Here is a 16,382-nt window from a genome sequence, read left to right as displayed (position 1 = left end):
CGTGTCCGACTCTTTGCGACCCCATGAATCACAGCACACCAGGCCTCCCTGTCCATCACGAACTTCCGGAGTTTACTCAAACTCATGTCCATCGAGTCGGTGATGCCATCCAGTCATCTCATCCTCTGTTGTCCCCTTCTCCTCCTGCCCCCAATCCCTCCCAGCATCAGGGTCTTTTCCAATGAGTCAACTCTTCTCATGAGGTGGCCAAAGTATTGGAGTTTCAGTCAGCATCAGTCCTTCCAACGAAAACTCAGGACCAATCTCTTTTAGGATGGAATGGTTGGATCTTCTTGCAGTTCAAGGGACTCTCAAGAGTATTCTCCAACACCACAGTTCAAAAGCATCAATTCTTCAGTGCTCAGCTTTCTTCACAGTCCAACTCTCACATCTATATATGACCAATGGAAAAACCATAACCTTGACCAGATGGACCTTTGTTGGCAAAGTAATGTCTCTGCTTTTTAATATGCTGTCTAGGTTGGTCATAACTATCCTCCCAAGGAGTAAGCGTCTTTTAATTTCATGGCTGCAATCACCATCTGCACTGATTTTGGAGCCCAGAAAAATAAAGTCTGACACTGTTTCCACTGTTTCCCCATCTATTTCCCATGCGGTGATAGGACCAGATGCCATGATCTTAGTTTTCTGAATGTTGAGCTTTAAGCCATCTTTTTCACTCTCCTCTTTCACTTTCATCAAGAGGCTTTTCAGTTCCCCTTCACTTTCTGCCATAAGGGTGGTGTCATGTGCATATCTGAGGTTATTGATATTTCTCCTGGCAATCTTGATTCCAGCTTCTGCTTCTTCCAGCCCAGTGTTTCTCATGATGTACTCTGCATATAAGTTAAATAAGCAGGGTGACAATATACAGCCTTGACGTACTCCTTTTCCTATTTGGAACCAGTCTGTTGTTCCATGTCCAGTTCTAACTGTTGCTTCCTGACCTGCATACAGGTTTCTCAAGAGGCAGGTCAGGTGGTCTGGTATTTCCCTCTCTTTCAGAATTTTCCACAGTTTATTGTGATCCGCACAGTCAGAGGCTTTGGCATAGTCAATAAAGCAGAAATAGATGTTTTTCTGGAACTCTCTTGCTTTTTCGATGATCCAGCAGATGTTGGCAATTTGATCTCTGGTTCCTCTGCCTTTTCTAAAACCAGCTTGAACATCGGGAAGTTCACGGTTCACGTATTGCTGAAGCCTGGCTTGCAGAATTTTGAGCATTACTTTACTAGTGTGTGAGATGATTTCAATCATGCAGTAGTTTGAACATTCTTTGGCATTGCCTTTTTTGGGGATTGAAATGAAAACAGACCTTTTCCAGTCCTGTGGCCACTGCTGAGTTTTCCAAATTTGCTGGCATATTGAGTGCAGCACTTTCACAGTGTCATCTTTCAGGATTTGAAATAGCTCAACTGGACTTCCATCACCTCCACTAGCTTTGTTCATAGTGACGCTTTCTAAGGCCCACTTAACTTCCCATTCCAGGATGTCTGGCTCTAGGTGAGTGCTCACACCATCATGATTATCTGGGTCATGAAGATCTGTTTTGTACAGTTCTTCTGTGTATTCTCGCCACCTCTTCTTAATATCTTCTGCTTCTGTTATGTCCATACCATTTCTGTCCTTTATTGAGCCCATCTTTGCATCAAATGTTCCCTTGGTATCTCTAACTTTCTTGAAGAGATCTCTAGTCTTTCCCATTGTGTTGTTTTCCTCTATTTTTTTGCCTTGATTGCTGAGGAAGGTTTTCTTATCTCTCCTTGCTATTTTTGGAACTCTGCATTCAAATGGGAATATCCTTCCTTTTCTCCTTTGCTTTTTGCTTCTCTTCTTTTCACAGCTATTTGTAACGCCTCCTCAGACAACCATTGTGCCTTTTTGCATTCTTTTCCACGGGGATGGTCTTGATCCCGGTCTCCTGTACAATGTCATGAACCTCCATCCATAGTTCATCAGGCACTCTGTCTATCAGATCTAGTCCCTTAAACCTATTTCTCACTTCCACTGTAAGGGATTTGATTTAGGTCATACCTGAATGGTCTAGTGGTTTTCCCTACTTTCTCCAATTTAAGTCTGAAGGACTTAAGGCCAAGAGAAGCTACCCCATGTCCGAGGTCAGGGGCAGCGGCCGAGAGGAGCTACCCCACGTCCAAGGAGCGGCGGCTGCATGGGCGCAGGAGGGTGGAGAGGAGCTACTCCACGTTCAAGGTCAGGAGGGGCAGCCATGAGGAGATACCCCTCATCCAAGGTAAGGAGCAGCGGCTGCACTTTGCTGGAGCAGCCGTGAAGAAATACCCCATGTCCAAGGTAAGAAAAACCCAAGTAAGACAGTAGTTGTTGCGAGAGGGCATCAGATGGCAGACGCACTAAAACCATAATTACAGGAAACCAGCCAATCTGATCACAGGACCACAGCCTTGTCTAACTCAATGAAACTAAGCCATGCCATGTGGGGCCACCCAAGACTGACAGGTCATGGTGGAGAGGTCTGACAGAATGTGGTCCACTGGAGAAGGGAATGGCAAACCACTTCAGTATTCTTGCCTTGAGAACCCCATGAACAGTATGAAAAGGCAAAATGATAGGATACTGAAAGAGGAACTCCCCAGGTCGGTAGGTGCCCAATATGCTACTGGAGATCAGTGGAGAAATAACTCCAGAAAGAATGAAGGGATGGAGCCAAAGCAAAAACAACACCCAGTTGTGGATGTGACTGGTGATAGAAGCAAGGTCCGATGCTGTAAAAAGCAATATTGCATAGGAACCTGGAACGTTAGGCATGAATCAAGGCAAATTGGAAGTGGTCAAACAGGAGATGGCAAGAGTGAATGTCGACATTCTAGGAATCAGTGAACTAAAATGGACTGGAATGGGTGAATTTAACTCAGATGACCATTATATCTACTACTGTGGACAGGAATCCCTTAGAAGAAATGGAGTAGCCATCATGGTCAACAAAAGAGTCTGAAATGCAGTACTTGGATGTGATCTCAAAAATGACAGAATGATCTCTATTCATTTCCAAGGCAAACCATTCAATATCATGGTAATCCAAGCCTATGCCCCAACCAGTAATGCTGAAGAAGCTGAAGTTGAACGGTTCTATGAAGACCTACAAGACCTTTTAGAAATAACATCCAAAAAAGATGTCCTTTTCATTATAGGGGACTGGAATGCAAAAGTAGGAAGTCAAGAAGCACCTGGAGTAACAGGCAAATTTGGCCTTGGAGTACATAATGAAGCAGGGCAAAGGCTAATAGAGTTTTGCCAAGAGAACGCACTGGTCATAGCAAACACCCTCTTCCAACAACACAAGAGAAGACTCTACACATGGACATCACCAGATGGTCAACCCCGAAATCAGATTGATTATATTCTTTGCAGCCAAAGATGGAGAAACTCTATACACCCAGCAAAAACAAGACCTGGAACTGACTGTGGCTCAGATCATGAACTCCTTATTGCCAAAGAAAATATATATGCATATAAAATAGTACAGTCCCTGGAGACTAACAGTACTCACGAGCCTGTCCTTATATGCTGTGGAAGAGAACTAGGAAGATGGGATGTAAACCTTGACTTAGGAAGCTTTGAGTCAAACTCCAGATCCAAACTGGCGAGTTGGATCCTGACGACTAGAGAAGACAGAACACTAGTCTACTCATCTCTCAGGCTCTGCCCTTATCCTCTTGGCCATGGTGGCTCTGCATGTGTCAGATCAGCTAGATCAAATGAGCTTCATTTCCCAGAACTCCTCTCTGTATGTTTCTGGTTAGACAAGCCACGAGACAGATTTTCCTTAAAGCTTTGGTGGGCGGACATGGAGCCACAGCCATGGCGGTTTTGACATTCAGAAGCTGGGACAGGAGGTCTTTGGGTTCACTCACTTATCAGCTCTCACCTCTCTTTGATGCTGGGCACCTTCCTCTGGGCCCTCCCTCAGCTCCTCCAGTGACTGGGTCTGGTAATTTTTCACCCCATCGTGAGAGTAATCACCTTCGCTGTGGGTTCCCTGTTTCTTCATGCCTGGAGGTGGCGAGAATGGGCACAGATTCCAGCTGGTCCATCCTTGCAGATTCTAGCTTTTCTTGGAAGTTCAATTTGTCCTTCTTTCCCCACGTTATGTCTTTCTTCCCTTCATGGCTTCCCTGGTGCCTCAGATGGTAAAGAGTCCACGTGCAGTGCAGGAGACACAGGTTTGATCCTTGGGTCAGGAAGATCCCCTGGAGAAAGAAATGACAACCCACTCCAGTATTCTTGCCTGGAGAATTCCATGGAATGAGGAGCCTGGAAGGTTAAGTCCTTGGGGTTGCAAAGAGTCAGATATGACCAAGCTACTTTCACTTTCTTTCCCTTCATGACTGCCTTCCTATGGACATGAGGCTCCAGCATCAGATGAAATTTAGCAGCCTTACAGAGACTAAGCAGTTCCCACAATTGTGTAAGGTCCTACTCTCGTAACAAATCACTTAGACATGCAGGTTGATAGGTACATAAATAGATGGAGAGATAGAGATGTGTAAATATAAATGCATATATATGTATATATGTGCATATATCTGTGTATATACAAGTACATGTATATGCATGTACATAAGCGCATACATAAATGCATGTATATGCACACACACACACACACCCCTCTTAATGGTCTACTTCTCTGGCTAACCATCATCTTCAAGAATCTTCTTTCACATAGCAGCCATGTCTACTAATATACCTCTCTCCTCCCCTGGGGGTGGGGAATATCTTCAGACTGATTCCTAGGGCCCCGCAGAAGAAATTCTCAGAGAGCAATATTGCTTCATCCCTTCCCTCTTCCATTGCTTCCCCACTCACCACCTCCTGGACAAACTGTAGCTTCCATTCTGGAGTCTGTCTTGACCTCTCTGTGGACTCTGGCTCCCTTGTTTCCTGTCTTCTCTTGTCCTACAGAGGATAACAATGGCAAATTCAGATCTTGAAAATGACTAGATAGTCCCAGTGCTGGTTAAGAACTCACCATTTATAGGAGCTACAGTGAGGCAAAAAGGCAGGGCACCTCCTGAATAATGGCATCTCTGTCTTAGCCTTCTTCTCATTTTGCTTTACCCTCTGCCCCTTATTGGTCTTATCTGCTCTCCAGTCTCACAAGTACCTATCTGTAGACTCAGGCCCTTGCAGAAGTTGTAGGTCTTTCAAGACTGGAACATTTCATTCATCCTCCACCCCCATGGCCCACTCTCAAGTCAGTCTATCTTTGTGGCAGTGTTACTTCTAGTCTGTTCAAGGCTTAGCTCATGGTACCAGTTACCAGGGCTAACAACGTGGGCGCCATCTTTGATGCTCCGCCTGCGTTAGCGGCCCTCAGTATTCATGCATCATATCCAATCAGAAGCCCGTGGTCCTGCACGTTTATCTTCCCTCCTAATATCTCTCAGAGGTGCTTTTTTCTCTGCAGTCCCACTGCTAGAATCCCTAATTCAGACCTTCCTTCTCTCTCTCGTGTTTTATTTCAAAAGCTCCCCAACTGGTCTTCTCAATTCCTGCGTGACTCCATTTTTGTCCTTTGTAAACTCTGCTGCCAGCTTAGTTCCCCTGAAATGTAACTCTTACCTTATTCTTCCTCTGATTAAAAGCTTTGAATTATCTCTCCATTTCCTAGTGAATTCATCCACAACTTCTTTCAAGAAGTTCAAGACCTTATACAATTTGATCCCAAACCCACCCTTTCAGACTTATTTTTCCATTGCTCCGCTGCATGTACCTGATACTTCCTCCCACCCAACTGAACTGTCTACCCTGCACTGAAACGTCCTGTGTTTCCCTATCTCCCACCACTTTGTTTCCAATCTCTGCCTATGAAATCTGACCCATTTTTCAAAGTCCACCTCAATTGCTACCTCTTCAGAGAGTCATCTGAATCCTCCCAATTTGTCCCCCATAACATTTTGTCCTCCTGCAGGACCATTCACCTCAATCCTCCTGTCATGTTTATAAACCAGTCAGAACCGTGGTTCTCTTCATTTTTATCCCCACAATACATAAATGCTTGATAGTTCAACCAAGCTGCTGCCCCCACCAAGCCTATTCCCACTCAATCTCACTTCATGTGTCAAGGTTGTCGATTTTATTACCAGGAAACCATCTGCATATTCCTACCTGCTTTGCTCACCATGCTTTATACCTCAGATTAGAGGTAAGTTAGACTTTAGACTGGCTTTTAAATATCCCCAGCTGATTCTACTACTGCAGCCGATGCCTGTAACATTTATTTATAACTTTACAAAATTGGCTGTGGTTAAGATATATAAACCCGAAGGGGGCTCGTGCATTTCCAATACATTAAGGTATATTTAAAACATGCTGTGTCTTATCAGAGGCTTTAAAATACACATTACTGCAGGAGCTGGGAAGACAGGAGCAGGGTAATTGGCTAATGAGAATTCTGAACAGTGACTGGAAATATGGCAGAACTGCCCTTTGAGAACTGTGCTCGCACCTATTAATGAACTTTATCCAAGGCTCTAAAACACAGCCCTGTGTTTCAAACACAAGCCCAGGAGGCTGTGCGGCATGAATGCTGTTGCGTTAATTCACACCTCGTTATGGTGACTGGCACCAGCCATCAACACTGGTCAGAAGAAAGCTGCTGAAAAGTCCTTGAATAATTACTAAGGCTGGGTTTATATTATACCAGGTGCCAGGTGTTAATAGGGAAGGGCATGTTTTTCTAACTCAAAGCTTGTGCGTATGTTAGCGGGGATGTGGGGATGTATGTGTTTACATGATCACAATCATGCTTGAGCATGTGACTGTGAACACCACATTCTGCCATTTAGGAAGGACCAGGACATTGTAGAAAGAAGGGTGATGTGGAAAATCCAACAACTTTCCATCCTGGGACAGGACTGTAGATGCCAGATAGAGCTTCCCATGGTTCACAGCCCCACAGTAAATATTCCGATTAAGAGTAGTTCAAGTCCAAGCCATGAGCACTGTAAAGTTGGCAAACCGTTGACCTTGTGTTGCAACGAACAGCCATTCCCTTCACCTTAGGAGGGCAAATGGCAGCTTCCCACTGAGCCTCTACAGTGATCATCCAGAGCATAGCAAGCTACATTGCCACATGTACTTGCTTTATTGGGGTGCTGTTCGTTCAGCTTGCCAGCTTTCACTGAGTTCTCTGAATGCCCTCCTGTCATCTCTATGGGGGGGCCTCCCACTGCCTTGTTTTACATCAGCCCAGTGCTTTGGTCACAGACCATTGGACTGAAGAGGACACTGGGCCAATTCACTCAACTGTGCCCCATTGTTGCAAATCCCACTTCTCTGCTGATGATTCCAAAATCTGTATCTCCATCCCATCTCTCTCCCTACAAGTTCATTTTTGTCCAATGGTTCACTGGACAGAGAGATCTATCCGATGTGTGCCAGGTGATAACTCATGCAACCAGTCCCAACATAACATATCCTTTTCCTTTAGCTCTTAGATCTAAATACCTATGTCTGCTGACTTTAACTCCAAAACAGTTTAAGCTCTTGACCTGGACTCCTGCAACAGCATTGCGGCCCAGCTCTCTGGCTCCAGCCTCGAGTCCCTCAGGTCTGTCTTCCACGAGGGTTTAAGCACAGCTTTCCCTAAGGGTTATAACCTGAACATTAAAACCCACTCCCCTCATCAGTGTCTCCCTAGCATTTATAAGCTCCCCTTTCAGGCTTCAGCCTACTCCTCTACCTTCTTGCCCCCCACTGTGTGCTTTGCCTTTCGATAACACAGGACTACTGCACTTTCTCCATATGCTCTTTCACCATGAAGCCTAGGCCTCTGAGACTGTATTTTCATATGATCCCTTCTTTATCTCTCCATTTGACCAATTCCATCTCAGCCTTTCAGACTCCACACAGTTACCATCTTCTGGGAGACATGCATGACTCCCAGGCCCCTAGAAGCTGACTAGGGGCCCCTTTTCTGCACCTCTCTAATAGCCTGGTCACATCTCCATCATTAAACTAAGCACACTGTAATAGAATGATTATTTTTTTAGGCTTTTCTGACCTAATAGACTGTTAGTAACTCGGGAATAGAGACTATATATATTTCTCTCCCCTTTGTATCTTCAACCCTTGATGAATATTTTTGAGTGACTGTATGAATAAATGAATGAATGGTGTGTGTGCATGTCAGAGATTGTTCCATAGGTATAAGAGGGGAGAAAGATCTATGTCAATGAATAGAAATTTTTGAAGCCATTGGACTCCTTGAATCTTGAATTTAACCCTGGAGAGATCAAGAAGGAAGCAAGATTATTTTTTTCAGTTTTATTGAAGACATAGTTGATGTATCACATTGTTTTATCCTAAGCTGTACAACATAATGATTTGATGTACATATATATTGCAAAATGATCACCACAGTAAGTTCAGTTAACATGCATCACCCCATATGGTTACAATTTTTTTCCTTATGGTGAGAACTCTTAAGATCTATTCTCTTAGCAACTTTCCAATATACAATAGAGATTATTAACTATAATAACCATGCTGTACATTACATCCCTAGGATATTTTTTATTTTATAACTAGAAGTCTGTACAATCTGCTTCCCAGGTGGCGCTACCAGTAAAGAATCTGCCTGCTAATTCAGGAGAACCAGGACACACAGATTCGACTCCTGGGTCGGGAAGATCCCCTGGAGGAAGGCATGGCAGCCCCATCCAGTATTCTTGCCCGAAGCATTGCATGGACAAAGGAGCCTGGCAAATTACAGTCCATAGGGTCGCAAAGAGTTGGACACAACTGAAGCTACTCTACACACACACACACACACACACACAACTTTTGACAACTTCTACCCATTCTGCCCACCTTCTACCCCTGCCCCTGGCAACTACCATTCTCTTCTCTGTCTCTACAAGTTTGGTTTCTTAGATTCCACATATAAGTGAGATCATACAATATTTGTCTTTCTCTGACTTGTTTCACCTTGCATAATGCCCTGAAGAGTCATTCATGTTGTCACAAAGGGCAGGATTTTGGAAACTACTTTTCTTTGGCAACTCTGGAACCCGAGGCTTCTGCCCATCTAAAGAGTAAGCAGTTCCTTGTTCTGTGCTCGGTGCTATCCAGGCAAGACAGTTTCCTGTCCAGCGGGGCTGCAGGGAGCCGTGCGGAGAGGGGGGTACAGGAGAAGCCCAGGACTGAGCTGACACGGGCCCCATCACTCACTCTGCCAGGGTGAAAGTGAAAGTGAACTCAGTTGTGTTCGACTCTTTGCGACCCCATTGACCATACAGTCCATGGAATTTTCCAGGCCAGAATACTGGAGTGGGTAGCCTTTCCCTTCTCCAGGGGATCTTCCCAATGCAGGGATCAAACCCAGGTCTCCCACATTGTAGGCAGATTCTTTACCAGCTGAGCCACAAGGGAAGCCCAGTGTGGTGATGGTTTAATTATTAAGCCATCCAACTCTTGAGACCTCACAGACTGTAGCCCACCAGGCTCCTCTGTTCATGGGATTTTCCAGGCAAGAATACTGGAGTGCATTGCCATTTCCTTCTCCAGGGGATCTTCCCGACCCAGATCTCCTGCATTGCAGGCAGATTCTTTACCTATTGAGCTATAGGAATGTCCTCTGCCAGGAGCCCTTTGGCAAATTTCAGCACCTCCTGAGTTTCAGTTTCCTCATTTTGAGTTAGAGTAATAATTCTTGCCACTCAGGGTTGTTTTGAGAACTGAGTCAATGAGTGTGATGACTTAGAACTGTACTCAGTAAATATTCAACAAGTAGCAGATGTTACCATGAATAGTAGCGTGACATCAATTTTAAAAATCACCAGCTCCTCCTAAGAATGATATCCTTGAATCAGAGTTTTCTCAACCTCCACACTTTAACACTTTAAGTAATTCTGTGTCTTGGGAGACAGTCTCTTCAGTTATAGGAAGTTTAGTGACATCTCTAGCCTCCACCCGCCAGATGCTGGTAGCACTGTGTCCCCCCGTCACCCAGTTATGATGACAAAAGTTTTTCCAGGTGTTATCAAGATCCCCCGAAAGCACAACTACCTCTAGTTGAGAAACACTGCTTTAAAGAGAGAGGTAACCTCTGTTGCTTTGAATTTGGGCCTCAGTTTCCCTGTCTGTAAAGTAAGGAGAGCAATGTCAAGTCTGCTGTTATCATGGGAAGAAGAAAGATGGCCCCATTATAGAACCAGGAAAACGTCTACCATAAAGCTAAGCCAACTGAGCTATCAAAGTATTTGGTGGAAGTGGGGTGCTCTCTGGGCACAGATGCAAAGGCAGAAGACAGCAAGACAAGGAACTGGTAACAACAAAGGTCCATATAGTCACAGCTATACTTTTTCCAGGAGTCATGTACGGATGTGAGAGTTGGATCATAAAGAAAGGCTGAATGCCGAAAAATTGATGCTTTCAAACTGTGGTGCTGGAGAAGACTCTTGAGAGATCAAAGCAGTCAATCCTAAAGGAAATTAACCCTGAATATTCATTGAAAGGACTGATGCTGAAGCTGAAGCTCTAATACTTTGGCTACCTGACACAAAGAGCCGACTCATTGGAAAAGACCCTGATGCTGAGAAAGATTGGAGGCGGGAGGGGAAGGGGATGACAGAAGATGAGATGGTTGGATGGCATCACCAACTCAATGGACATGAGTTTGAGTGAGCTCCGGGAGATGGAGAAGGACAAAGGAGCCTGACATGATGCAGTCCATGGGGTCGCAAAGAGTCAGACACCACTGAGGGACTGAACAATGACAAGTCTAGTTAACTTGATTTTTTAAATTAGATAAACTTTCAGCCAGCAGCAGAAGCACTTACATGGCACAAACCAGAGGCCTGAGATATAGCCATACCTCCCGCAACATTCCCAGCTGGTAGGAGCAAGGGTACAGGAAGGCCTCCCTGTTCCGTGCAGCATCATCCATTAGAAAACAAAAAAGGTACAGTAAGTGCCACTGAGCTCCTCCATTAATTGCTAAGTAAGGGGGGGAAAAAAGAGAAGAATAAAGTGCTTTTACCTGCTCGGCTGGATAATTAAAAGCTGCCTGAAGCACTGCTAACCTTTTTCATTATGGCAGTGTTCATTATAGAGCCAGAAAGAATTAACTACACTGCATTATCAGATATCGAAAAATATTAATAGCAAAAGTGAGAAAGGGAAAGGAGGAATTTTGGGCGAGTTAATTAAACCACACGTCCTCAATGACTTATTAAGTGACTGGTCGAGCTTCCTGGAGCTCGGCGAGTCCCAGAGAGCTTTCGATGTGCCCCTGGCTCCTCAGGAAATGAGTTTTCAGCCCGTGAAGCTGTAGTTTTTTTTTATCCTCTATTGCAAATTTTTCTTTCTTTCTTTCCAAATCTCACCAAGTGTGTCAAGTCTTGGATGGGGACCGTCTTGGAGCCAATAGCAACGGGAGCTCATTGAGAGCTCATAAAGGTCACTACTTTGGAACTGCATCGCAAGCCAGTTCACGGCATTGTTCAGCAAAACCCTTTCAGCTCTTCTGTAACTGAACAGGTGAGAACAGCTTATAATGAGGTCCCTTTGCTGCTTCTGTAACCAAAGCCCATGAATGAGTTCAAGACAGGCCCGCCTCACCAATCGTATTCCCTTCTACAAGACACAGTGCTACAGCCTGGCACGGTGCATAGGGTTGGGATGGGACCCTGGGGCCTTGAGAGCTGCTTAGAGTAAGTGTGCCGCTATTGACTCCAGAAAAATTGGAGCAGCCAATAGTTTCATGGAGCAGTACATGTTAGGGCCCTGCTGCAGTGGCAGAAAGTCCTGCCGAGCAAGGACCATTGTACTAGGAAATCTTTGGGGCATTGAGATGGCATCCTCTGCAGTTTAAATGCTTATTACAGAAAGGCATACCTATGACACCATCCTCCATAGAGCTCTTTGAATGAGCACAACTGACATGACAGTATGGGGTAAAGATAGTACATGTGCAGAGAAAACATCTTCGATGGCAGAGGGAACAAGAAAGGGAATAAAAGCATTTTCATTTAGCAAAAAGCAAAAATTGATGATGAAGAAAATGTAGTATTGATTTCTTTTTTCTTCCTGCTGGCATTGGAGCTTTCAATGAAGTCATAGAGCAACTGGGACTCCAACTTTGGTCCTACTTCAGCCTAATCTTGTTTTAAGAGTCTAGTTTGCGTGATTACTAGAGACAGGAAGAACGTTCTCCTTTGGCAGAGTGAGGGTATCTTTACTCCAACATGCCATCGTGACAATCAGACATTGTTCTGTTGACTCCCATCCTGCCCTTGACCCTGGGCCATACCTTGGCCTCAGTATGCTCTGCTCAGAAACTCAGCAAACAGCGCCACTTGCCCAGGGAAGAGCTTTCTAGGAAGTGGGTGTGAGTGATGGTTTATCAAGCTGCAGCCTAAATGGTTCATGGGAACAGGAAAGCTTCAGCTTATACATGAAAGAAAACAAAAATGCTACAGGGGCAGGAAGAAAATGTTGGGTGAAATCAATAAAGTCTTTGAAATAGGCCCAATGGTCATGTCTCTTCCTGACCATTATTAAGAGCTATGTTTGCGCAGATAGCTTCTTGCATTTTGCCAGCCCACTGTTGTTGTTTTTTTTTAATTTCTTTTATTGAAGTATAGTTGATTTACAATGTTGTGTTGATTTCTGCTGTACAACCAAGTTATTTAGTTATATGTATACGTACATTGTTTTTCATATTCTTTTCCATGATGGTTTATCACAGGATACTGACTACAGTTCCCTGCGCTATATAGTAGGACCTTGTTGTTTATCCATTCTATACACAATAGTTTGCATCTGCTAACCGGAAACTCCCATTCCTTCCCTGCACTACCCCACCGCCTGTTTGGCAACCACCAGTCTGTTCTCTATGTCTGTAGTCTATTTCTGTTTCATGGATAGGTTCATTTGTGTCATATTTTAATTTCATGTATAAGTAATATCATAGGGTGTTTGTCTTTCTCTGTTTGACTTGCTTCACTTAGTATGATCATCTCTAGATCCATCCATGTTGCTGCCAATGGCATGATTTCCTTCTTTTTTTATCAGCCCACCATTTCTAAGCTGCAGGCAATGAGGGCTCAAGATTTTCATCAACAGTGTCTTCTCCCTGTTAAATGAGTTGTACATGGAAAGTATTGAGAACAGTGCCTGGCACTTAGTAAGCACTCAATAAATGTTATTGATTCTTCAACATTCTGTATCTTTCTCTGGGACTTGTCATGAACTTTCAATACCTTGAGATACCCTGAAAGAAGAAACCTAAGGATTACGCAGAGTAGGATATGAACACTGAATTCTGAAAAAGTCTTTGGAGGCAGATTTCTGTATGGAATGACACAGGCGTATTCCCCATATTGGCAAGAGTCTTAATTTTCTGGTTTCTAATCTATCCTTCTGGGTGTGTGTGGAGTGAAGAAGCTAAGAATCACTTGTAAGTGATTTCCAGATTTGAGATCAGGGTTAAAGTGAGTCACCTCCAAGGATCTGAGCCACTCCACAGGGTCTCTGACACCTCTGCCTTTTTCTAAGGCATGAACATAAGGATCTCCTTTACTCAAAGGTCCAATGAAATCATTTGACTTAGGACTATGTGAGGAAACTTTAGAATTCAGTGACTTGGAGCTTGAAAGTGAGAGTGAAAGTTTCCACTTTCCAACTGTGTCCAACTCTTTGCAACCCCATGGACTGTAGAGTCCATGGAATTCTCCTTGTCAGAACATTGGAGTGGGTAGCCATTCCCTTCTCCAGAGGATCTTCCCAACGCAGGGATGGAACCCAGGGATCTTGAAGGAAGTAGAAAAGAGGCTGCCCAGGGCTTTTCATAACCAGGCAAGGCTTCCAAACACATCATGCTTATTCCCACCTCTTTAACTCAGCTCACTTCCCACAGACCCCTTATTCTTCCTTGTATCTTTCAAGTACCATCTACCAAGTTCAACACAAGGTCCACAATCCCAGGAAGTCCTGTTTGAGGGAGCCGAGTCTTGGGTGACATTTTTTCCTCTTAACCTCCACAGTATTCCTTGAAATTTCCATACCCAACTACTCCAGATTGGTCAGTCTATACGTTTATTCATTCTGGAGAATTTGACAGCATTGTGATATAAATCTCTTTTCCATCTCGTTGGACACTGGAATGGTCATTATAAGTGCCTCTCTGGTTGGGTCCACTGAACTCTCACTATCTTTCATTCATGTCATATTTCAGCAAGTATTTTAGAGTGCTTTAGTGAGTTATTCAGTTGTTGTCCATTCTATTCATGAGCACTTGGAGGGAAAGCATCATTTATTTATCTTTATATATTTATCATGCCTGGAACAAGCACATTCAATCCGCGTTTGTTGGGTCATGGTGAACTGAATTGAATTGAACTGCACTTGTTTTTTTCCATCACAGGACCGAATTTGATACTGGGCAAAGTGTGGGCACACACCAATTATTTGCTGCTGGGCCTGAATTAAACCCCTCAATCCCCCATTCAGCCCCTTCACACCATGCCAAAGTTACATGACTTTATAATGAAGAAGCACACGGTTTTCTGGGCTTCAGTAAGCTTACTTGGACTTCCCTGGTGGTAAAGAATCTGCCTGCAATGCAGGAGACACAAGAGACATGAGTTTGATTCCTGGATCAGGAAGATCCCCTGGAGGAGGGCATGGCAGCCCAACCCGGTATTCTTACCTGGAGAATCCCATGGACAGAGGAGCCCGGCGGACTGTGGTCCACAGGGTTGCAAAGAGTCAGACATAACTGAAGTGACTGAATGTGCACGCATGAGCTTACTTACCCTACCAAACCTTTCTGGCCACCTACCAAGTAGACAACCTTGAGTAGTCAATAGCTTCTATTTCCCCTCTTATCTCTATAACTTAATTTACTTCTATATTCTAGAAACCACATAACTATCTGAAAAGAAAATACACATGTGTTTTGAAACTCAAGATTTCCAGGCATTCTGTATAAGGGAGCTTTCCTCAAATGCCTCATCACCCATGTGAAACCCACTGATACCTCCTTCAAGCATGGAAGGTATCACTCACTTCATTTGTGACTTTGGACAAGCAATAGCCTCGCTGGGCCTCCTGTCTCTTTTTATGAGGTTAAACCAGATCCTCTCCAAGATCATCACCTTCCTGTTCCAATAGCAGTTGCCTCTGATACCCTGTGGAAGACCTGGTTGGTTAGCAACACAGACATTTCTAACTCCTTTCTCTCTTGCCCTCTGTTGCCTTGTTATTGCCTTGCTATTGATGGGGGGGAGAAAAAAGACCTATATTTATTCTCTCAGGTGCTCACACAATATGAACAGCCATGTGACAAATTCTCAACAGGGGCTTCTGGGGAATTTTTTTTTTTTTTTTTGCTTTCCAAGGTAAAATGGACAGATATGATGTCCTTTCTTTCTTTGTCCTGTCTTGAGTGAGGAGTTGTTAGCTGTATAATGATAATGAAGAGGCAAGAATGAGGATGAAACATCAACATATCAAGGACAGCGGTGTGCCTAATTCCTTGTTAACACATAGACACAGAAATAGCTAATTAAATGATAATACCAAATTAAAAACTGAACTGCCTTAATTCTTTACATTATTTTGAATGTACAGCTATGGTCCAGACCTGCATATGACTAGTATATTTACATTGTGACACACTTCTAACTAGTTTTTTTTAATTGAAAAGTAACACATGCACATTCTTAGGAACAATATTTCAGAACAATATAAAGCTGTGGGATCATCTCAGTGAAGGAATCTCTTGTGCCTTCAAGAATTTAAATTCCCATTTAGGCAGGAATTTTGCTGAAAGTTTTGCTGAAAGCCTCTCTGACACATACCAATCTAATTTCTAGTCAAGTGGGTTCATCAGATAAATCACTTTATTCCTTTGGGTCCTCTCCACGAGTATAACTCCAACTTGACCAAGTTCACAGGAACACATACACACACACACACTCCCACACACAATTTGCAGAGTGCTTTATATCACACAAATTTCCACGTACATTATCACATTTGATTCCTCTATCAGTCCTGTGAGATTTGTTGTTCTATAATTTCCCCTGTTTTGTACATGAGGAAACTTAAAGTGAGTTCCCATGATCTCACTCAAATGCAATGGGCTTCCCAGGCAGCACTAGTGGTAAAGAATCTGCCTGCCAATGCAGGAGACTCAAGAGACACAAGTTCTATCCCTGGGTAGGGAAGATTCCCCTGGAGAAGGAAATGGCAACCCACTCCAGTATTCCTCCCTGGACAGAGGAGCCTGGCAGCCTATAGTTCATGGGGTCACAAAGAAAATACTTTTACATAACTCAGTGGCAACTCAGGTTAAAATTGTGCACCCCATATCATCAACAATGGAAGCTGCCAGC

The 16,382-nt window shown here is 43.8% G+C and overlaps 1 long non-coding RNA gene across 1 annotated transcript in view; it reads left to right on the top strand.

Moving 5' to 3' along the window:
- Nucleotides 1-16,382, top strand: part of LOC122681353 — a 122,090-nt gene that overhangs the window by 82,566 nt on the left and 23,142 nt on the right. The gene's annotated exons all lie outside the window — the stretch shown is intronic.

Source organism: Cervus elaphus, chromosome 1 (assembly GCF_910594005.1).
Source record: "Cervus elaphus chromosome 1, mCerEla1.1, whole genome shotgun sequence".
NCBI lineage: Eukaryota > Metazoa > Chordata > Mammalia > Artiodactyla > Cervidae > Cervus > Cervus elaphus.
The sequence above is the reverse complement of the archived record's forward strand: the minus strand, read 5'-3'. Positions and strand labels throughout refer to the sequence as shown.